The sequence below is a fragment of the Maniola jurtina genome, chromosome 27 (assembly GCF_905333055.1).
Source record: "Maniola jurtina chromosome 27, ilManJurt1.1, whole genome shotgun sequence".
Lineage (NCBI taxonomy): Eukaryota > Metazoa > Arthropoda > Insecta > Lepidoptera > Nymphalidae > Maniola > Maniola jurtina.
In genome coordinates this window covers 753,246-778,144 of record NC_060055.1, presented here as the reverse complement: position 1 = coordinate 778,144, position 24,899 = coordinate 753,246, and the positions used below count along the sequence as shown (strand labels likewise).

Genomic DNA, 24,899 nt, shown 5'->3' with positions numbered 1-24,899 from the left:
TTTCGAAGCTTTTTTTTTTAATGTGATTAAATAATGCGTTTGATTTTAATATTTCTTGCGCGTTCTTGTCTGTTAAGCATAAAATAAAACTGCATATTAGGAAAATGAAAAGCAAACTTAATTTTACGACCTAGTAAAATTAATTAGTAAGATTTTTCTTTTACATTTTTTATTAGATTTTCCAGTGATAAAATTGGATAAATACCTTATTTCATATCTTGTATAATTTATAAAGACTCTGTACAGTATATGTAACCGCTGAAAAACCTCAACTTTCTTCTAAAAATCTGAAAATCGAAACTCCGGTTATGTTCACAATAACTCCGGTTTTACAAACTTTGTACTACTTCGGAGCCTTCGTACCACAGATATACTTACAGATACACGCCTTAAACTTATAAAATAAATAAAACTGACAGAGGACTGTTATAAGTTTATAACAGTCCTCTGTCAGTTTTATTTATTTCTTAGGGGGTTAAAAACAGTTATTTTATTAACCCCCGACCCAAAAAGAGGGGTGTTATAAGTTTGACGTGTGTATCTGTGTATATGTGTGTCTGTGTATCTGTGTATCTGTGTATCTGTGTATCTGTCTGTGGCATCGTAGCGCCTAAACTAATGAACCGATTTTAATTTAGTTTTTTTTGTTTGAAAGGTGGCTTGATCGAGAGTGTTTTTAGCTATAATCTAAAAAAATTGGTTCAGCCGTTTAAGAGTTATCAGCTCTTTTCTAGTTTTCTTGTAGAAAAGAAGGTTAGATAACCGTTAGGTTCATAATATTATGTCAATAGACAAATGTCAAGCTGTCAAGATGGACGTTGCCTAAATACATAATTATTTATTTGAAACTTGGATTTGAAAATGATGTTTTGGAAAACTCAGATACTTTGGATCGTCGGGGGTGTTATAAATTTTTAATTTACACTTGTGAATTTTTCTTTGATTTCAGATATTATGGAAGAAAATTCCCTACCTACTTATGGAACCCTGGTAAGTTGTCAACTCTTTATTTTACCGAATTTATTTACTTATCGATTATGTATGTTATCGATGTACAAATTATTATTTTTTACTAGAGGATGCCCGCGACTTCGTCCGCGTGGATTTAGGCTTTTAAAGATCCCGTGGGAACTGTTTGATTTTCCGGGATAAAATGCTTATGTCAATTACAGGGACGCAAGCTACCTCGGTACCAAACATACAAATCGGTTATGCGGATAGGTTTTTAGGAATCTCGTGGGAACTCTTTGATTTTCCGGGATAAAAAGTAGCCTATGTCCGTCCCCGGGATATAGGCTAACCCTGTACCAAACGTCAGAATCGGTTTAACTGTTGGGCCGTGAAAAGGTAGCAGACAGACAGACACACTTTCGCATTTATAATATTGGTATGGATTTACGCAGCGGCCATTTTTGAAATTCGCCTTCAATGCTGATAAATAATTAATTATGTACGTAAACTTCAAACTAAAGCTACGAAAGTTCCAAACGCGCCCAGGTCTGAGAAGAGCCCACAACAAACTCAGTTGGCTCGGTATAGTTAGCTAATCTCCGTTCAGATTGGTCCTGTGGCCGAAATTCGGTCAAGAGAACATTATAATAATGCAAAGTGCAAACATGCCAATAGGTATCATGACATACACAGCTACCCTACCCCTCTGTCGCGTCATTAACAGGGCTCTCTCCGTCACTCGTTTCATACCATTTCATACAATCGTAGTTCCAATTTCATTTGAATATTAAGCAACCAAAGTCCATGAAATTTTGCAGACATATTCTAGAAACTAATATCTGTGTCTGTGGTGTTTTAGATTTTTCTAAAAATATGTAGTTTTAAAATTACAGGGGCTCAAAGATTTGTATGAAAATTTTAAAACCGCGTAACTTTGAAACCGAATATTTTAACAGAAATCTGGAAAACCACAGACATAGATATTAGTTTCTAGAATATGTTTGCAAAATTTCATGGACTTTGGTTGCTTGATATTCAAATGAAATTGGAACTACGATTGTATGAAACGAGTGACGGAGAGAGCCCTCTTAAACCACGAATTGAGGTCAATTGTCCGTTTGCCTGTTCGCCTCGTTGTGGCGGCCATTTTGGAAATTATTTGGTTATGGTACGAGGGAATGGACGCTTAGATTGTTTTGACTGTTTACCAGATGCCGATTAGGGTTTTACCACTGACGCCGACAAAAAACCGGCCAAGTGCGAGTTGGGCTCACACATGAAGGGTTCCGTACCATCCTACAAGATATAACACTATGTAAAAATAGTTCATTTGTATGGCAGCAATAGAAATACACTCTGTGAAAATTTCAATTCGCTACCAATAGGTAGGTGAGGTTTATGAGATACAGCCCAGTGACAGACAGACGGTCGAACAGCGGAGGTCCCAATAGCACGCTTCGGATAGCGATGTAAGTGTTCTCGCTTACACGCTCTTTAGCGCGGGTCGATGTCTATGTGTGAGGTCAATTGTCCGTTTGCCTGTTCGCCTCGTTGTGGCGGCCATTTTGGAAATTATTTGGTTATGGTACGAGGGAATGGACGCTTAGATTGTTTTGACTGTTTACCAGATGCCGATTAGGGATTTTGTTACCACTGACGCTGACAAAAAACCGGCCAAGTGCGAGTTGGGCTCACACATGAAGGGTTCCGTACCATCCTACAAGATATAACACTATGTAAAAATAGTTCATTTGTATGGCAGCCATTTTGAAATTCACGTTCTTTGTTTTTTTATCATTTGTCGTTATAGCAGCAATTAGAATACACTGAAAATTTCAATTCTGTACGTATTAAGGTTCATGAGATACAGCCCAGTGACAGACAGACGGACGAACAGCGGAGGTTCAGCAATAGAGTCCCGTTAGCACGCTTCGGATAGCGATAGAGTGTTCTCGCTACACGCTCTTTAGCGCGGGTCGATGTCTATGCATGAGGTCAATTGTCCGTTTGCCCATTCGCCTCATTGTGGCGGCCATTTTGGAAATTATTTGGTTATGGAACGAGGGAATGGACGCTTAGATTGTTTTGACTGTTTACCAGATGCCGATTAGGGTTTAGATACCACTGACGCCGACAAAAAACCGGCCAAGTGTGAGTTGGGCTCACACATGAAGGGTTCCGTACCGTCGTGCAAGATATAACACTGTGTAAAAATAGTTCATTTGTATGGCAGCAATAGAAATACACTCTGTGAAAATTTCAATTCTCTACCAATAGGTAGGTGAGGTTTATGAGATACAGCCCAGTGACAGACAGACGGACGAACAGCGGAGGTCCCAATAGCACGCTTCGGATAGCGATGGAGTGTTCTCGCTCGCACGCTCTTTAGCGCGGGTAGATGTCCATGCATAAGTTCAATTGTCCGTTTGCCTGTTCGCCTCGTTGTGGCGGCCATTTTGGAAATTATTTGGTTATGGAACGAGGGAATGGACGCTTAGATTGTTTTGACTGTTTACCAGGTGCCGATTAGGGTTTTGATACCACTGACGCCGACAAAAAACCGGTCAAGTGCGAGTTGGGCTCACATATGAAGGGTTCCGTACCGTCGTGCAAGATATAACACCATGTACAAATAGTTCATTTGTATGGCAGCCATTTTGAAATTCCCCTTCTTTGTTTTATTATCATTAGTCTTTATAGCAGCAATAAGAATACACTGAAAATTTCAATTCTCTACGTATTAAGGTTCATGAGATACAGCCCAGTGACAGACAGACGGATGAACAGCGGAGGTTCAGCAATAGAGTCCCGTTAGCACGCTTCGGATAGCGATGGAGTGTTCTCGCTTGCACGCTCTTTAGCGCGGCTCGATATCTATGCATGAGGTCAATTGTCCGTTTGCCCATTCGCCTCGTTGTGGCGGCCATTTTGGAAATTATTTGGCTATGGAGTGGGATATCATATAAAAGGGCTTTACCTGTGTATTCTAAAAGAGATTTTTTATTTAATTTTATAAATATTAATAGTTTTAGATTTATCGTGCAAAATGTCGGTGTAATTCTTAATGATTTGCTTATTCTGTAGTACGGAACCCTCGGTGCGTAAGTCTGATTCGCACTTGGCCAGATTTTTGGGCAGTCGTGAAAAAATAGACTACTAGAAATAATATTTTCCAAGTCTCTAATCTCTAATGTCAAACGAAATGCCCCCACTTAAGAGGGCTCTCTCCGTCACTCGTTTCATACAATCGTAGTTCCAATTTCATTTGAATATTAAGCAACCAAAGTCCATGAAATTTTGCAGACATATTCTAGAAACTAATATCTGTGTCTGTGGTTTTCCAGATTTCTGTTAAAATATCCGGTTTCAAAGTTACGCGGTCTTAAAAATTTTCATACAAATCTTTGAGTCCCTATAATTTTAAAACTACATATTTTTAGAAAAATCTAAAACACCACAGACACAGATATTAGTTTCTAGAATATGTCTGCAAAATTTCATGGACTTTGGTTGCTTAATATTCAAATGAAATCGGAACTACGCTTGTATTGTACGCAATTATTTGTCGGAAAGAACCATACGCACCGATATTGATGGGACTCAGGGCGACGAGTGGCACGTAACCCTGGGAGTACCGACTGGCTCAATATACGGGCCAGTGGGTTACCTGATGCTCGTTAATAGTGTAGTCAATGTGATTAAAAAATGTCGAGTATATATGTATGCTGACGACATGTGTCTGCTGTACGCGTCAAAGGACGTGAGGGAGGCGCGCGATCATATCCAGTCAGACTTTGAAAATGTGATTAAATGGGCGCATGATAATGGTATAATTATTAATATGGAAAAGACGAAATGCATGCATATATACTCGCCATACAACAGACGGGCTAAAATGGTTCAGTATAAAGATATAGGTATAGTTGGCCACAGCTATGACTGCTTGCATGGTGCTAAAGACTCGTGTGTATGTCCACAGCTACAATATGTAGATAATTATAAGTACCTAGGTTTGATCATAGATCAAAATTTTAATTGGAAATCTCACATAGGAGCTGTGTGCAACAAGCTAAGGTCAATATTGGGAAAATTTTATCACCTAGACCGAGTTTTAAGTAAACATACAAAACTAGTAGTATACTATGCGTTAGCAGACTCAGTAATTAGTTATGGCTTGAGTGTTTATGGCAGAACATTTAGTACCTATCTCACAGAAATTAAAAAAATACAAATTAGACTTTTAAAACATATTTTAGGAAAAAAAGAGAAAAAAAAATACAAAGGACAATATGACAGTATTTTTAAAGACTTACAAATTTTACCTATCAACAAAAAAGTAGAATATTTAATAGTAAAAAATAATTTTTCTCAACTATTTATAAAAAAAAGGTTAAAATGGGGGATAATCCTAGAATAAATAGGAAGGTGAGATTCTCAATGCCAAAAACCTATAACTACTATGGCAAAAGAATAAACGCATATATAGTACCCAAATTATATAATGTAATCGGCTGGGCTGAGGAGGACAGCGATGGGCTCAGTGAGGGAGTCCTTAAGAAGAGGTTAAAGGAACACCTACTTAGGGACTCCCTAACGGAGTAGGTAGGTTTAAATAAATATTTAGTCGTAGTATAGTTTATTATAAGTATAGATTAAGGTGTAATGTAATGTGTAAGTTAGTTATATAAGTTAAAATAAGAGCGCCACCTCGCCAACAAACTGGCACACCAGTTTGGCGAGCGATAATATTATAGTTTCTTGTGAATTTTCTTTGATTAAATAAATTAAAAAAAAAAAAAAAAAAAAAAAATGAAACGAGAGACGGAGAGAGCCCTGTTAAGATAAGATATCAAGATTCTGTTCGCGACTAGGCTTGACACATTTTTATCTGTATTTCAGCGCGTATCTCTTAAATGGTATTTGATAACTTGAATTTTGTCTTTTTCTGTTGCCGTTTATAATTTTCATTAGATGATAATAATGATTTTAAGCTTATTTCCTTGGAAACTTTTGATTTTCCAGGACAAAAGTAGCCTAGATCCGTAATAGCCCGTCCCCTGGATGCAAGGTACTCTCCTATCTCTATACAAAATTTCGCACAAACATTTAAACAGATGATCCTTTAAAAATCCCGTTGGATCACCAGGATTTAGGAATGCAATTCCTTACAGCATCAGGGTTGAGGACTTGGGTCCTCGAGCTCAATGACCAAGTCTTACTTGGCATTAGGTACCTTCAACATAAATTAAGTTGCCTTCAAACTACGGAAATATAATAGGTATAATATATTAATATCGCTCGCCCTACTTTGAAATGTCACTGTTCACACTAGATTTAATATTATATTACATCTAAGTGTGAACAGTGACGTTTAAAAGATTCCGACGAATTAGAACCTCCTCCGTTTTTGGAAGTCGGTTAAAAAGTAGGGTGAGCGATATTTATAGTATCTTATATTATATTTCCGTAGTTTGAAATCAGCTTTAATCGTGGTATGTTTTTTTTCTCTCTCGTCTGGCTTTACAAAGATTAGCCAATGTCAAGTTTGTAGTTATTTGTAACAAGTTAGTTAAACTACACAAGTATGGACCCCGTCTGTGCCGGCGCTCGCCGACACACGCACGGCACCCCCTTAGAGCGCTTTCCTGTCAGTTTTAACAAAAAAAAAACACTCCAAAAAGGCAGAGCACGCCCGCCAGCTAACACCAACACAGACGAAGACCCGTGGTATATTTATACATCAAAATATGATAATAATATGATTAAAACCAGAAGTCACTCTCATATAAAATATTAATTTAAACCAATTAATGGAATCACCGGACCGTATAATTATTTGATGCGCGCAATTAAATTTGGAAAAAGTACAATATTGTATTAATAGCGTGAGCGCTAAACCAAAATGATTATCCTATCCAATATTAATATCATCCTTTCGAATAGTTTTCGTTGAAACTGTTTTACCATTATTATTAACAATGTAAATAAAAAATTTATAACACCCCCGACAAGTGAAGGTTACAGTAACTAGAAAAGAGCTGATAACTTTCAAACGGCTGAACCGATTTTCTTGGATTATAGCTAAGAACACTCTCGATCATGTCACCTTTCAAACAAAAAAAACTAAATTAAAATCGGTTCAGTAGTCTAAGAGCTACTATGCCACAGACAGATACACACGTCAAACTTATAACACCCCTCTTTTTGGTTTGGGGGTCAGAAGTACTTCTCATACTGAGAGAAGACCCGTGTTCAGTAGTGGGCCGGGGATTGAATCATGATGATGATTATTATAATATTCGTTATCTCAATAAACAATTTTTTATTAACATAGTAACATATTTTTCACTAACTACCACAGATAAGCTCGGACACAGTCCACGACCGTATTTTTCTATTTTTTTTTGTATTCTGCGTTCAAAAATTCAATATTTCAAATATCGAACAGGAAGTGACGGCGATAAATGCGATAGGAAGCGCTGACCCCGCCGCGATAAGAGCGCGATTCGAAATTCAAATTGCGACACCCGCCATCTTTGTAAACATGGCCGCCTGTGTGCTTTATTGTAATATTTTTTTATCTGGATCTGGGTGCCAGTATAAGTTCTGGGAATAAGTGTGCCTTTGTTAAGTTTTTTTTGGTGAACCCAAGATAGAATCTACTTCGTAATTTATTTTAATTTAACTTTAAAAAAAAGATTTTAATGTAATAAAAAAAGTATGTATTTATAGACATCACATGTAAAACCGCGGGTAAAAGCCAGTCTACGCAGTATAAAGTTCGTGAACCTCGCCAATAGCGCCTCTCATAACATTACAGGCGCTTCACCGGTCACAGGTGGGGAAATCGAATGAATCGAATGAACGACTGAACGACTACGAATGATTCATCATGATCAACCCATTTCCACCCCACTAATGAGTACGGGTCTCCTCTCAGAATGAGAAGGGTTCAGGCCATAGTCTGCCACGCTGGCCCAATGCGGATTGGCTGACTTTACGCACCTTTGAGAACATGAAGAACTCTCAGGCATGCGGGTTTCCTCACGATGTTTCCCTTCACCGTTAAAGCAAGTGATATTTAATTGCTCAAAACGCACATAACTGAAAAGTTAGTGGTGCGTGCCCGGGATCGAACCCCCGACCTCCGATTAAGAGGCGGATGTTTTAACCACTTGGCTATCACAGCTTTACAAAATATGATCCCTCTGCTTGCATACTTCTTTACTACATGATACTCGCGCGATTTGGTCAGAGTGGATTTAGATTTTTAAAATCCCGCGGAAATTCTTTAATTTTTCAGGATAAGAAAGGACGTATATTCAGGTATTCAAAGTCAAAACTCAAAGTCATTAATTCAAATTGGTTACTATTGTACACTTTCTGACTGTCAAACAATGATGTAGTGGAGATAATTAATTACGTTAACTTAAAACTAAAGCTAGGAGGGTTCCAAACGCGCCCAAGTCTAAGAAGAGCCCACAACAAACTCAGCCGGGTATTCTTTTTATAGATTTCACGTGTAAAACCGCGGGTAAAAGTCAGTCTATACAGCATTAAAGTTCGTATACCCGATTTCCCATCAATAGCGCCTCTCATAACATCACGCCGCTTCACCGGTCACAGGTGGGGAAATGGAATGAATCGAATGAACGAGTGAACGATTACGAATGATTACCCCATCGATTCGACGAATGATCCTGTGCATTCAAAAGTAGAGTAGTGCGAAAATTGGAGCCAGTTTTGATATAGAAAACTGTATGACTCAATCAGAGTATTATATTCATTACTAGTGCATGCCCGCGACTTCGTCCGCGTCGATGTAGGTTTTTGAAGATCCCGTGGGAACTGTTTGGATTTCCGGGATAAAAAGTTGTCTATGTCAATAACATGGACGCAAGCTACCTCGGTACCTTTCATACAAATCGGTTGAGCGGATGGGTCTTTAGGAATCCCGCGGGAACTGTTTGATTTTCCGGGATAAAAAGTAGCCTGTGTCCATCCCCGGGATATAAGCTAACCCTGTACCAAATTTCGTCGGAATTGGTTAAACTGGTGGGCTCTGAAAAGGTAGCAGACAGACAGACAGAGAGACAAACAGACAGACAGACACACTTTCGCATTTATAATATTAAGTATGGAAGTATGGATTTAGATAGTAATTTTTGTAATCAATGCACAGACATACGCGTCATCTCTATATACCATTAATATGAACGTTTAGATAATGCTATTTGAACGCATCCTCTTTACACAACCCATATGATATGAATGGCATTAAGTGATAATATACCTACTTGTTACTACTGACATAGAGATATCATCCTTCTAGAGGAGCATAATACGCGCATCAAAGTCAAAGTCAAAGTCATTTATCCAAATTGGGTACTATTGTACACCTTTTGATTGTCAAACAATGATGTAGTGGTCATAATTAATTACGTTAACTTTAAACTAAAGCTACGAGGGTTCCAAACGCGCCCAGATCTGAGAAGAGCCCACAACAAACTCAGCCGGGTATTCTTTTTTTAACCCCCGACCCAAAAAGAGGGGTGTTATGAGTTGGACGTGTGTATCTGTGTGTTTGTGTATCTGTGTATCTGTCTGTGGCATCGTAGCTCCTAAACTAATGAACCGATTTTAATTTGTTTTTTTTTTTTTTTTGTTTGAAAGGTGGAGTGATCGAGAGTGTTCTTAGCTATAATCCAAGAAAATCGGTTCAGCCGTTTGAAAATTATCAGCTCTTTTGTAGTTACTACTGTAACCTTCACTTGTCGGGGGTGTTAAAATTTTTAATTTACACTCGTTATTATCACCACTTTACAAAATCACTTATACTTATTAGAACTACTAGCTGATACCCGCGACTTCGTTCGCGTGGATGTAGGTTTTTTAAAATTCCCGTGGGAACTCTTTGATTTTCCGGGATAAAAAGTAGCCTATGTGCTAATCCAGGGTATAATCTATCTCCATTCTACAGCCCAATCCATCCAGTAGTTCTTGCGTGAAGGAGTAACAAACATACACACACACACACACACACACACACACATACAAACTTTCTCCTTTATAATATTAAGTGTGATGAAAGCTGTTTGGTAACTCTTTTTCGAGCTTTCTTATCATTTAAATAATCCTTTAAATTGTAACATCAGGAGTCCGGACGTCAAAAAAGCGCTCGTACCTAAGGGAGTAGCTAATTATTTTGTTGCTTGTGGCTAGTTACCAGTTACCACTTACTACCCTACCGGCATAATCGTGCCGCCAAGCGATTAAGCGTTACGGTACGATGGTGTAGAAACCAATTAGTATGGGTTTAATGAAAACTGCCATACCTCTTCCAGGTTAACCCGCTTCCATATTAGACTGCATCATCACTTACCACCAGGTGTGAATGCAAAGGGTTAATTTGTATTTGAATTAAAAAAAATACTGCAAATTCAGCCAATCATAACAATGGAGATTGTAGCAATGTTTGATGCAGCTTTCCGCAATCGACTATACAGTTGAAACTTATATGGGACACTAGCTGACGCCCGCGACTTCGTCCTTGTGGATTTAGGTTTTCGAAATCCCGTAGGAACTCTTTGATTTTCCGAGATAAAACGTACCCTATGTGCTAATCTAGGATATTATCTATCTCCATTACAAACAGCCAAATCCGTTCAGAAGTTATTGCGGGAAAGAGTAACAAACATTCACACACACACACATACACACAAACTTTCGCCTTTATAATATTAGTGTGATTACACTCTCTAGTCATCCATCCATCCATCAGCCTGTAAGCCTCCACTGCTGGACATAGGCCTTTCCAAGAGCGCGCCACCAAATGAGATAGGATGAGGTGGATGAGGAAGGCGGAGGACACTCTAGTAATAGGATATATCTATGCCCACTGATAATGATAAATGGGGGACTGTTAACTGTATAGTACTCTCAATCTGTAAATAGAATCGTATGAATGCTACGCGTTATATTAAACTAGTTAATGCCTGCGACTTCGTTCGTCATCACACTATCACACTAATATTATAAAGGCGAAAGTTTGTATGTGTGTGTGTGTGTGTGTGTGTATGTTTGTTACTCCTTCACGCAAAAACTACTAAACGGATTTGGCTGAAAGGAATCCCGGAAAACCAAAGAGTTCCCACGGGATTTCGAAAAACCTAAATCCACGCAGACGAATTCGCGGGTATCAGCTAGTAAAGCATATATTTCAATTCAACTCAATTCAAGGTTCCAAAACTGTGAAATACATATTATTTTACCTGCATTCTCATGAATAAACTTAATTTACCTAGTCTGGTAGGTATTGGTAGGTATAGAAGGAGCGTATCCAAACAAAAATGTAGGTTGCTTATCGGTGAAGAAATCGAATTTGAATTGAAATTTGAATTTTAAATCTGGAACTATTCATGCCATACTTTAACCCTAGGGCTGCCAACTTAACTTTATTTTATAATAAAAAATATATAAGTATCTATCTCATTTCAGATAGGATAATCAATCAATTGTTTTATACAGTACTAGCTGATGCCCGCGACTTCGTCCGGCGGTTTTCGAAATCCCGGAGGGAACTCTTTGGTTTTCCGGGATAAAAGTAGCCTATGTGCTAATCCAGAATATTATCTATCTCCATTCCGAATTTCAGCCAAATCCGTCCAGTAGTTTTTGCGTGAAGGAGTAACAAACATACACACACATACACATACACACAAACTTTCGTCTTTTTTCGATTTTTTCTAATTTTTGTAATTTTAACATTGTACTATATTTATTTATAAATTCAAAATTTTTTCTGTCTCATTTGTAGCCAACTCGATACAATAGCAAGAATTATGAAGACCTACCAATTTTTTGGATGTAACATCCGTCAGGCCGATTTTTTTAACCCCCGACCCAAAAAGAGGGGTGTTATAAGTTTGACGTGTGTATCTGTGTATCTGTGTGTCTGTGTATCTGTCTGTGGCATCGTAGCGTCTAAACGAATGAACCGATTTTAATTTACTTTTTTTTTGTTTGAAAGGTGGCTTGGCTTGATCAAAAGTGTTCTTAGCTATAACCCAAAAAAAATTTATCAGCTCTTTTCTAGTTTTCTTGTAGAAAAGAAGGTTAGATAACCGTTAGGTTCATAATATTATGTCAATTGACAAATGTCAAGCTGTCAAGATGGACGTTGCCTAAATACATAATTATTTATTTGAAAATGATGTTTTGGAAAACTCAGATACTTTAGATCGTTGGCGCGGAATGGTCCAAGAAAATCAGTTCAGAGTTCAGACGGTTAAGCCGTTTGAAAGTTATCAGGTCTTTTCGGTCTTTTCTAGTTACTGTAACCTTCACTTGTCGGGGGTGTTATAAATTTTTAATTAACACTTGTTTTCATACGAATTGTAATCTTTGTCACCCGGACTATAACAACGAATTCATTGGCACCTCATTCATCAAAATCAGCCTAGTTTAGGCGCTATGGTGGAACACACAGAATTTGATACCAACAGACATACATACATCGGGTAACAAGTGTAAATTAAAAATTTATAACACCCCCGACAAGTGAAGGTTACAGTAACTAGAAAAGAGCTGATAACTTTCAAACGGCTGAACCGATTTTCTTGGATTATAGCTAAGAACACTCGATCAAGCCACCTTAAACACAAAATACTAAATTAAAATCGCTTCATTAGTTTAGGAGCTACGATGCCACAGACAGATACACACGTCAAACTTACCCCGCTTTTTGGGTCGGGGGTTAAAAAGTGTCTCATATAAACGTATTTTTATGACATCTCATGACATGGCTCTTCATGTTCTGTCTTCACATATAAACGACAAAGGCTTGGTAACTAAAAGGGTTGTTATTTTTAAATTATCCTTCTTATTATTTCTACAGACAAAATCTAAAGTACAAGGTTTGCAAGAAATTGTTTCTAACTTAAATGGAGTCTCCCTTGAGATTTACTGAAAATATACAAAAGTTACTACTTTACAGTTTAGTCTTTTTGGGTTCCGTAGGTACCTCAAAGGAAAAACGGAACCATTATAGGATCACTTCGTTGTCTGTCCGTCCGTCGTGTCTGTCAACTGTCAAGAAAACCTATAGGGTACTCCTCGTTGACCTAGACTCATGAAATTTGGCAGGAAGATAGATAGATAGATAGAAGTCTTTATTACACACAAAAACACATATAAAGGAACACAACACAGAAAGAAGAAAATAGAAAAAACAATTGTGTACAAAGGCGGCCTTATTGCTTAGAGCAATCTCTACCAGGCAACCTTTGCTGAAAGGAGAAGCTTGTGTTGGATAGTAGCACAAGTACCTAAAAGAAAAATTGCGAAAACCGTGAATTTGTGGTTACACACAATGTACGTTTATTTGTGCAAAATGTCGAAAAAATACCCGAGTACGGAACTCTCGGTGCGCGAGTCTGACTCGCACTTGGCCGGTTTTTGAGATAGGCTGCGGTACAAAATAGCAAGGACGATAGTTCATTTAAAGTCAATTTTTAACTGAATTTTAAGAAATTTTGTTTTGGTGTATCTTCCTTTAACAATTCTTTACAAGCACGCGCTTTTTCATTCAAATCGAAAAAACATTTGCATCAATCTTTATAGACCTATAAGTGTAATTAAAAATTTATAACACCCCCGACAAGTGAAGGTTACAGTAACTAGAAAAGAAATGTTAACTTTCAAACAAGAAACAACTAAATTAAAATCGGTTCATTTGTTTAGGAGCTACGACGCCACAGACAGATACACACGTCAACCTTATAACACCCCTTTTTTTGGGTCGGGGTTAAAAACAAGAAGCAACGAAACAATAATGTTAGAACCATTGCAATAAATGAATTTTAAAGCCGATGGATTCCTAATTTTTGTCCCAGTTTCTCCCAAATTCTTCATTCAGGTATTCACCAAGGCGCCCATTTTGTATATTTTACATTGGTAATTTTGTTTTTGTCCGTTTGTTACGGGCTTATAAAACAAGCAGTAGCTATTATTTTTACAAGAGGAGAGGAAGACCAAAGAAAAGGTGGATGGATTGCGTGAAAGAGGATATGTGTGTGAAAGGTAAAGGTAGGTCTTATAGCACACTGCACAAGTACAGGAATAAATCTGAAAACCGCGAATTTGTGGTCACATCATTAAAAAAAATCAAAATATGTTTCAATTTCCAAAGTAAGATAACTATACCAAGTGGGGTATAATATGAAAGGGCTTTTCCTGTACATTCTAAAACTGATTTTCATTTATTTTTATGCATAATAGTTTTGGATTTATCGTGCAAAATGTTGGAAAAAATACCTGAGTACGGAACCCTCAGTGCGCGAGTCTGACTCGCACTTGGCCGGTTTTTTTAATATGTTTACTTTGTGTTATCTGCAATCACACTAATATTATAAAGGCGAAAGTTTGTATGTGTGTGTGTGTGTGTGTGTGTGTGTGTGTGTGTGTTTGTGTGTATGTTTGTTACTCCTTCACGCAAAAACTACTGGACGGATTGGGCTGAAATTTAGAATGGAGATAGATTATACTCTGGATTAGCACATAGGCTACTTTTTATCCCGGAAAATCAAATAGTTCCCACGGGATTTTTAAAAAAACTACATCCACGCGAACGAAGTCGCGGGCATTAGCTAGTAAAGAATAAATGTATACTGGGTTAACCAGAAGTACTCTATAGGTTTCTTGACAGACACGACTGACAGACAGATAACGAAGTGATCCTATAAGGATTTCTATTTTCCTTTTCAGATACGGAACCCAAATTAAATTCTCCTCCACAAAAGTCAGTGAAACCACCATGTTTAAAATAGTTGTACAAATACAATACTTATGTAGTCATTACGCACGTATTATTGTTTCCCCATTTTTCTCCATCGGGCGGCCATTTTTAATTTCACCATAGACAATGGCGAATACTCTCTTTTCGTAATTAAAAAAGTGCCCATTGTAAAACTCCCCTTTAAACAATAATGTGGGACTGGAATGGATCGCGAAATCTGAATCTAGGGATGAAAATACAAATAACAGAAAATACCTACAGTGGTTTCAACCGAACGTAAAGAAAGGGTGATTTGCTCTGTAAATACATAGTAATTGATAAATCATCACATAGTATAATTAGTATAACTTGACAACAAGTGGAAATTAAAATTAAGTGGACACTGTTAAAACGAGACAGCGTTATACCGCTGGCATAAGTCTGTCTCGTTTTAAACTGAAAGTTAAGTCTAAGCAAAGTCAAAGGGCTCTCTATAGATTTCAACCTGAGTGTAAAACATTCACCGAATCCCGAATGTGGTGGCTATGCTGGCAACTGGCTAGAAGATTTGCCGTCAGACTTAAGACACTGTTAAAACGAGACAGCGTTATACCGCTGGCATAGGCCTGTCTCGTTTTAACTGAAACTTAAGTCTAAGCAAAGTCTAAGTGCACTCTATAGATTTCAACCTTAGAGTGTAAAACATTCGCCGAATCCCGAATGTGGTGGCTATGCTGGCAACTGGCTAGAATTTTTGCCGTCAGACTTAAGACACTGTTAAAACGAGACAGCGTTATACCGCTGGCATAGGCCTGTCTCGTTTTAACTGAAACTTAAGTCTAAGCAAAGTCTAAGTGCACTCTATAGATTTCAACCTTAGAGTGTAAAACATTCGCCGAATCCCGAATGTGGTGGCTATGCTGGCAACTGGCTAGAATTTTTGCCGTCAGACTTAAGACACTGTTAAAACGAGACAGCGTTATACCGCTGGCATAGGCCTGTCTCGTTTTAACTGAAACTTAAGTCTAAGCAAAGTCTAAGTGCACTCTATAGATTTCAACCTTAGAGTGTAAAACATTCGCCGAATCCCGAATGTGGTGGCTATGCTGGCAACTGGCTAGAATTTTTGCCGTCAGACTTAAGACACTGTTAAAACGAGACAGCGTTATACCGCTGGCATAGGCCTGTCTCGTTTTAACTGAAACTTAAGTCTAAGCAAAGTCTAAGTGCACTCTATAGATTTCAACCTTAGAGTGTAAAACGTTCGCCGAATCCCGAATGTGGTGACTATGCTGGCAACTGGCAAGAAGAATTGCCGTTTGGCAAACTTTTGCCAATTTCGCCCAAACTCGAAACATTAGCACAGTGGGGCCATTCCATAAGTAGGTAGGTAAGTACCTATCGCAGCACTTTTTAACCGACTTCCAAAAAGGAGGTGGTTCTAAATAAGTTTTAGTCTAAGTTTTTTTTTAAATTTCTCATCTCTAATCACGACTACTTTGCAATCATGCCTCGTTTGCATTGATAAGTTGACTTGCCTGTTAATGTAACTAGTAATGACTAATGACTAAACTATTAAACATGGTAAAAAGACCAAGTAAAAAAAATTGTAATATCTAAGTAATATTTTAATAAATTAAAAATAACATTTGAAATTATAAGATTGATTCTTAATCAGGGAAAACAAAACAAATAGTTCCCGCAGGATGCATGCTATAACACATGATAATAACTTAAGCATTGCACCGAAAAATATTGTAACAAACCTCAATTATTATTAAAACCTTGAGTCACGCGAGCGAAGCCGCGGGTAATAGCTAGTAAAAAATAAAATCAAGTTATGTTTAACAGGGCTCTCTCCGTCACTTACTCCATACAATCGTAGCCCCAATTTCATTTGAATATTAAGCAACCAAAGTCCATGAAATTTTGCAGACATATTCTAGAAACTAATATCTGTGTCTGTGGTGTTTTAGATTTTTCTAAAAATATGTACTTAGTTTTAAAATTACAGGTGCTCAAAGATTTGTATGTGAATTTTTAAGACCGCGTATCTTTGAAACCGAATATTTTAACGGAAATCTGGAAAACCACAGGCGTAGATAGTTCTCGGAACGTTTCTACAAAATTCCATTGAGTATGATAGGTTAGTATTCCAATGAGAAACGAACTACGTTTGTATGGAGCGAGTGACGGAGAGACCCCAGCAATGCTAACCCTGTAGGTACCGAAACCCACGTTTTAGCAAGATAACGATTCGCTAATGGCGGAGTGTGTCTAAAACGCAGCATTACGGCCGGCTTGATGTAAATGCGTTGTTTGCAAATGACAATCGAGTTTTGTATAGGAATTTAAGTGCTTTTTTTTCGAATGCGACTAAAATGTTGAGTTCCAGACTTGAGAGTGCAGTTTTGTTAATGTAATTGTAGTTTGAGTAAATCTAAAGTAGTGTTGGCTGTTTTGCATGGGAATTTAGCTTCATCCTACTATTGTGACTGCAGTCATTAGTCAATCAATCTGTCAAACAGTGTCTGTCCTTTTCATATTACTTTAGTAAGAAGAGGATGCGAATACTCTAGAATTTAGTTGTAAAAAGTAATTATGTAGCAAAAATGCCGCCGATTTTTTGACAGCTCTAAATAATTAAACTTAAAACTGTCAAACTGTGTCTGTCCTTTTCATATTACATTAGTAAGAAGAGGATGCGAATACTCTAGAATTTAGTTGTGTAGTACCAAATAGTTAGTGCCATACATTATTTCGTTGTCCACATGTTCTAACGGTCCATCGAGTACCGAATTTTTTTAAGAGTTCATTTCAGCGATCAGCCGTTTGCAGGGTTGTCACATCGGGGTTTTAAACGAATTCTGTAAGTCCTCATATCTCCCACGAGTAGTCACGAATAGAATAGAATAGAATACTTATATTTTTATTCAAGTAAACTTTTACTAGTGGTTTGAATTGCACAGGTTTTGCACGCTATGAGTTACTAGGCTTCGAGGCTACGAATTTAGCTTCACCCTTAACAGGGCTCTCTCCGTCACTCGTTTCATACAATCGTAGTTCCAATTTCATTTGAATATTAAGCAACCAAAGTCCATGAAATTTTGCAGACATATTCTAGAAACTAATACCTATCTGTGTCGGTGGTGTTTTAGATTTTTCTAAAAATATGTAGTTTTAAAACTACAAGGGCTCAAAGATTTGTATGAAAATTTTTAAGACCGCGTAACTTTGAAACCGAATATTTTAACGGAAATCTGGAAAACCACAGACATAGATATTAGTTTCTAGAATATGTCTGCAAAATTTGATGGACTTTGGTTGCTTAATATTCAAATGAAATTGGAACTACGATTGTACGAAACGAGTGACGGAGAGAGCCCTCTTAATGTGACTGCTGTCATTAGTCAATCAATCAATACAACTCAACTCTACTATAACTACTCAACTACTCTACAATTTAAAAATCAAACGAACTTACCAAGTGAAGTTCGATTGTAATTATGTGAGCAGCTTCTTTCGACGCGATTTGGTTTACATATTGTAGAAGAGGAAAAATGAGGACCCAGAGGAAAGAATTTCTCCTAATTCTTCTTCTACAATATGTAAACCAAATTGCAAAGAAAGAAGCTGCGAAACAATAATAAATCAATAATAAATAATGAGATCAATTAATTGTAGTGATTGCATGAATAATGTTAATATGTATGTGGAGGGAAAAAAGAGGAGAGGAAGATCGAAGAAAAGGATAGATTGCGTGAAAGAGGATATGTGTGTAAAAGGGATGGAAAATGCATTGACGAATGACAGAAGTGAGTGGAAGAAACTTGGAATATTGTACATCAAGCTTTAGAAAGAGATTTCGGTTTTGTAGAGCATTGTCTCTGTCACTCATATCTATGGTTTTCGTCAGATTTCATTGATACTTCGCGTGTTTGCGAAAAATAGATTCCAAACTAAAAAAACCGGCCAAGTGCGAGTCAGACTCGCGCACTGAGGGTTCCGTACTCGGATATTTTTTCAACATTTTGCACGATAAATCAAAAACTATTATACATAAAAATAATTAAAAATCTGTTTTAGAATGTACATGTAAAGCCCTTTCATACGATACCCCACTTGGAATAGTTACCTTACTTTGAAAATTGAAACACATTTTGATTTTTTTAATGACGTTCCGTGTTGAATAAGGGTTCCGTTTTTCCTTTTGAGGTGCGGAACCCTAAAAATCCATCGTAACTACCACCAATTATATATATTTGTAACACTTCTAACAAACTAAAGTGACTCTCCAAATCATCAGTCGCCAGTTCATGGCATAGAAAGGGTGCGTATGTAGGTACCTCCTTTACAATGGATGGGGCGCACCGTATTGAGTGTTTCCTGCTTCAAATTGAGTTTAAAAATTACTGTGTCATCCCTATTGAATTTTCAAAACTCGTTGAATGGGTTCGCTGTTCCTACGCTGTTAGATCATAAAAATTAATTGACTTAGCTCTGTGGAAGAGAAAACAAGCTTTTTTAAATTAATCAATTTTGGATTGCTATCATACATAAAGTAATCTTGCAGACCATAGATAGAAATATTCGATGTCAGCCTTGGTTTTAGTAATAATTTCAATTCAAATTCAAATTCAAAATTCAAAATATTTTTATTCAATTAGACTTTTACAAGTTCTTTTGAATCGTCAAAAGCATCTACCACTAGTTTGGAATGCTTCGGAGAAGAACCAGCAAGAAACTCGGCGGTTGCTCTTTTCAAAGATTTAATATACAATATTATGCCATGTATAAAACCAATTGAAGTAAAACAATTGAAGCAATATCGAACCGTAATAGAGTTGAAATGTTTACAGAATATGTATTCCTATTGCCTCTACAGCAACAAAAAATTAAGATTTCAAAATGGCTGCCATAAAAATTATAAAGTGTTATTTCTTGTACGGAACCCATCGTGCGCGAGTCCGTCTCGAACTTGACCGATTTTTTATCTATCTATCAAGCTTGTAACATCATCATGTCGTGCCTACTTCGAAACGAAGTTTGGCGATCATCATCCGAAAAGCTTCTCTATTTAAAGCCGCCTCTTTCAATTTTGGGTAACTATATATAACAAGCTTATATAAAAAAAAAAAAAATTGGTTGTCTGTAAAGTCGGTTTACTGACGATAGTTGAACGTGACAACAAAGGTCGATTGTGCTTCTTTGTCGCTCGTTCCGCGCTCTCGCTTGCACTTCAAGCCTTACATGGAACGCCTCAGAGCGAGGTAACGCCGCATGAGTCATGTTTTTTCGTGCGCGCAGCCGGCTCTATCGAATTATAAGACGTTGTCACGTCAATAAATAAATAAATAAAGCCTTTATTTCCAATCATTATTCAATAAATACAATAATTCATATAGTTCAATAGATACAAGCATTATTATCTTGATACAATTGTTGTTGAGTAAGCTTATATATATAGTCAAATCACAAGTGTAAATTAAAAATTTATAACACCCCCGACAAGTGAAGGTTACAGTAACTAGAAAAGAGCTGATAACTTTCAAACGGCTGAACCGATTTTCTTGGATTATAGCTAAAACCACTCTCGATCAAGCCACCTTTCAAACAAAAAAAAACTAAATTAAAATCGGTTCATTACTTTAGCAGCTACGATGACACAGACAGATACACATGTCAAACTTATAACACCGCTCTTTTTGGGTAGGGAGTTAAAAAGCGCTTTGTGCACGAGACTAGCCAAGCAACTGGTACAAGCAACTCTCCCCGTCCGAACATCCATCAGTCATTAGCTAAAAACATGATGGCGGGCGGCGGCTGGGGCGCGCATGCGTCTCACGCGGCGGGAACTCGCGCGATTGGCTGCTTCCTGCCGCAAATTGAGCGCTGCGGACGTCCGTCGCGCGCGTTCCTATTTTAAAACCAGATTCGATATTTAAATCTTCGCTTATCGTTACTAATATTGTTATAATAATTACTTTGTATTTGAATATGTGTGTGTGTGTGTGGGTGTGTGTGGTGATAACTGGCAAATAGTAGTAAGTAGAATGTAATGTAGGATGTCCATGACTGGAATAAGAAAAGCGTCCGTTGCATGTGTTCCTATTTCAAATCGAGATTCGATATTTAAATCTTCGCTTATCGTTACTAATATTGTTATAATAATTTCTTTGCACTTGAATATATGTGCGTGTGTGTGTGTGGTGATAACTGGCAAATAGTAGTAAGTAAGTAGAATGTAATGTAGGATGTCCATGACTGGAATAAGAAAAGCGTCCGTTGCATGTGTTCCTATTTCAAAACGAGATTCGATATTTAAATCTTCGCTTATCGTTGCTAATATTGTTATAATAATTACTTTGCACTTGAATATGTGTGTGTGTGTGTATGTGTGTGTGTGGTGATAACTGGCAAATACTAGTAAGTAAGTAGAATGTAATATACCTAGGATGTCCATGACTGGAATAAAAGAGCGTCTGTTGCATATGTTCCTATTTCAAAACGAGATTCGATATTTAAATCTTCGCTTATCGTTACTAATATTGTTATAATAATTACTTTGCACTTGAATATGTGTGTGTGTGTATGTGTGTGTGTGTGTGGTGATAAATGGCAAATACTAGTAAGTAGAATGTAATGTAGGATGTCCATGACTGGAATAAGAAAAACGTCCGTTGCATGTATTCCTATATTTCACCCCCGACCCAAAAAGAGGAGTGTTATAAGTTTGACGTGTGTATCTGTCTGTGGCATCGTAGCTCCTAAACTAATGAACCGATTTTAATTTGGTTTTTTTTTGTTTGAAAGGTAGCTTGATGAGAGTGTTCTTAGCTATAATCCAAGATAATCGGTTCATCCGTTTGAAAGTTATCAGCTCTTTTCTAGTTACTGTAACCTTCACTTGTCGGGGGTGTTATAAATTTTTAACTTACACTTGTATATATTTAGATTGGACTTTTGCATCTCTCTTGAATCTAGATAGATGAGTACATGTACTTAGTATTTGCAAAAAAAAAAATACTCATAACATTCAAACGACAAGACTCGCTTAAAAATACGAATATTCAACGGGAAAATATACATTCGCAACTCGGCATCAGTTTTTAAATGCAGCAAGAGTGAAATTAATTTTCCCGCGTTCAAAGATCTCTGCATAATCATGGTGACGAAAATAGGAATGCAAATGCACGGTGATGACAAAGGGATGATAGCTCGGGCTTAATTACAAACTGTAATTTTGGAAATGGGCCCTTAAGAGTGTGACAGCCCTATTAGGGTCATTCTTGTAAGAGGTATGGATGCCACTACCACTTCTGTTTATGAAACTAATAGCTGATGCTTGCAACCTGAATAAAGTATTGTATATTTTATAGCATGTATAGTATGGAATATCATAGTAAATTGAACAATTGAAAAGAGCAACCGCCGAGTTTCTTGCTGGTTCTTCTCGGTAGGAACGGCATTCCGAACCAGTGGTAGATTGTTTGACGATTCAAAAGCACTTGTAAAAGTTTATTTGATTAAAAATCTATTCTATTCTATACTATAAAGCACGTGGATTTAGATTTTTCAAAAATTCCGTAGAAACTCCGATTTGCCGGGATAAAAAGTATCCTATGTCACTCTCTAGGTCTTTGACTATACCAATGCAACAAATCACATCAATCCGTTACTTTGCTGTGACGTGATTGAAGGACAAATCAACAAAGCAATAAACCAACAAACAAACACACTTTCGTATTCATATTAATATGGATAGTGGTGAAATTAATTTTCCCGCGTTCAAAGGTCATGGTGACGAAAAAAGGAATGCAAATGCACGGCGATGACAAAGGGATGACAGCTCGCCCTTAATTACAAACTGTAATTTTGGAAATGGGCCCTTAAGAGTGTGACAGCCCTATTAGGGTCATTCTTGTAAGAGGTATGGATGCCACTACCACTTCTGTTTATGAAAGTAAATAGCTGATGCTTGCAACCTGAATAAAGTGTTGTATACTTTATAGCATGTATAGTATGGAATATCATTGTAAATTGAACAATTGAAAAGAGCAACCGCCGAGTTTCTGGCTGGTTCTTCTCGGTAGGAACGGCATTCCGAACCAGTGGTAGATTGTTTGACGATTCAAAAGCACTTGTAAAAGTTTATTTGAATAAAAATCTATTCTATTCTATACTATAAAGCACGTGGATTTAGATTTTTCAAAAACCCTGAAGAAACTCTGGTTTGCCGGGATAAAAAGTTGCCAATGTCACTCTTCAGGTCTTTAACTATACCAATGCAAAAAATTACATCAATCCGTTGTTTTGTTGCGACGTGATTGAAAGACAAACCAACAAACAAAAACACTTTCGCAATTACAACATGAGTTGTGATGACATTAACTGTCCCGCGTTCAACGATCTCTGCATAATCATGATGACGAAAACAGAAATGCAAATGTACGGCATTGACAAAGGGATGATAGCTCGGGCTTAATTACAAACTGTAATTTTGGAAATGGGCCCTTACGAGTGTGACAGCCCTATTAGGGTCATTCTTATAAGAACTATGGTTGTCAGTGTCACTACCATTTCTTTTTATGAAAGTAATAGCTGATTCCCACACCTAAACCTAAACCCACGTGGATAATGGATTTAGGTTTTCAAAAATCCCGTAGCAATTCTTTGATTTTCCGGTAAAAAAAAGTAGTCTATGGTGCTCTCCAGGTCTTTAACTCTGTACCAATGCAAAAAATTACGTTGATCTGTAAAAATAACAGTAAACGTTCGGATGGAAGTTCTCAGCATAATCATAGCATCGAAAAAAGGAAACTCAAATATGCAACCGAAACTCAAAACTGTAATTTTAGAAATGTACGCCGAATTCGTAGCGAGTGGCTCTTGTGTCAACCCTGTTAGGGTCCTTTTCATAAGGGCCAGGGTTGTCGCAGCCACTGGTTTCGTGAACTTTAGTCTCAATTTGTGCCTTTAAATCATCTGTTCTATTTAGTCTAAATATGGATCTATCAGGGTTTGCATGTTAGATCAAGATTTTGTAGAACCGCCCAGAAAAAAAAAACTGAAATTTTCGCGGTGAAAGCTTAGTGTAGGTATAAATTAGTTACAGGAATTAACATTTATTGTAAATTGCACAATTGAAAAGAGCAACCGCCGAGTTTCTTGCTGGTTCTTCTCGGTAGGAACGGCATTCCGAACCAGTGGTAAATTATTTGACGATTCAAAAGCACTTGTAAAAGTTTATTTGAATAAAAATCTATTCTATTCTATTCCGTTCCTCAAAATAACAGTAAACGTTTGGATGCAAGTACTCAACATAATTATAGCATCGAAAAAAGGAAATCCAAATATGCAACCGCGACAAAGAGATAGCTCGTTCTTAATTACTGACTGTAATTTTAGAAATGGACGCCGAGTTCGTAGCGAGTGGCTCTTGTGTCAACCCTATTAGGGTCCTTTTCATAAGGGCTAGGGTTGTCGCAGCCACTGGTTTCGTGAATTTTAGTCTGAATTTGTGCCTTTAAATCGTCTATTCTATTTAGTCTAAATATGGATCTATCAGGGTTTGCATGTTAGATCAAGATTCTGTAGAACCGCCCAAGGAAAAAACTGAAATTTTCGCGGTGAAAGCTTAGTGTAGGTATAAATTAGTTACAGGAATTAACATTCTGTTCCTCAAAATAACAGTAAACGTTTGGATGCAAGTACTCAACACAATTATAGCATCGAAAAAAGGAAATCCAAATATGCAACCGTGACAAAGAGATAGCTCGTTCTTAATTACTAACTGTAATTTTAGAAATGGACGCCGAGTTCGTAGCGAGTGGCTCTTGTGTCAACCCTGTTAGGGTCGTTTTCATAAGGGCCAGGGTTGTCGCAGCCATTGGTTTCGTGAATTTTAGTCTGAATTTTTGCCTTTACCTTGCCTATTCTATCTTGTCTAGATATTAATATACTAGATACCAGTGACTTCGTCCGCGCGGATTTAGGATTTTAAAATCTCTTTGATTTTCCGGGTTAAAACGTTGTCTATGTTTCCGGGATGTAAGCTACCTCTGTACCAAATTTTATCTGTTAAACGGATGGGCCTTTAAGAATTCCGTGGGAACTAATAGATTTTCCATGGTTAAAAGTAGCTTATGTCCTTCCCTGGGATGTAAGCTAATTC

General features: G+C 37.4%; 1 long non-coding RNA gene across 1 annotated transcript in view; it reads left to right on the top strand.

The window, feature by feature from the left end:
* The window catches only part of LOC123879064, a 69,340-nt gene that overhangs the window by 14,143 nt on the left and 30,298 nt on the right, over window positions 1-24,899 (top strand). The window contains exon 2 of the long non-coding RNA XR_006798938.1: window positions 950-990. This is a non-coding gene — a long non-coding RNA (uncharacterized LOC123879064). The remainder of the gene's footprint in view (window positions 1-949; window positions 991-24,899) is intronic.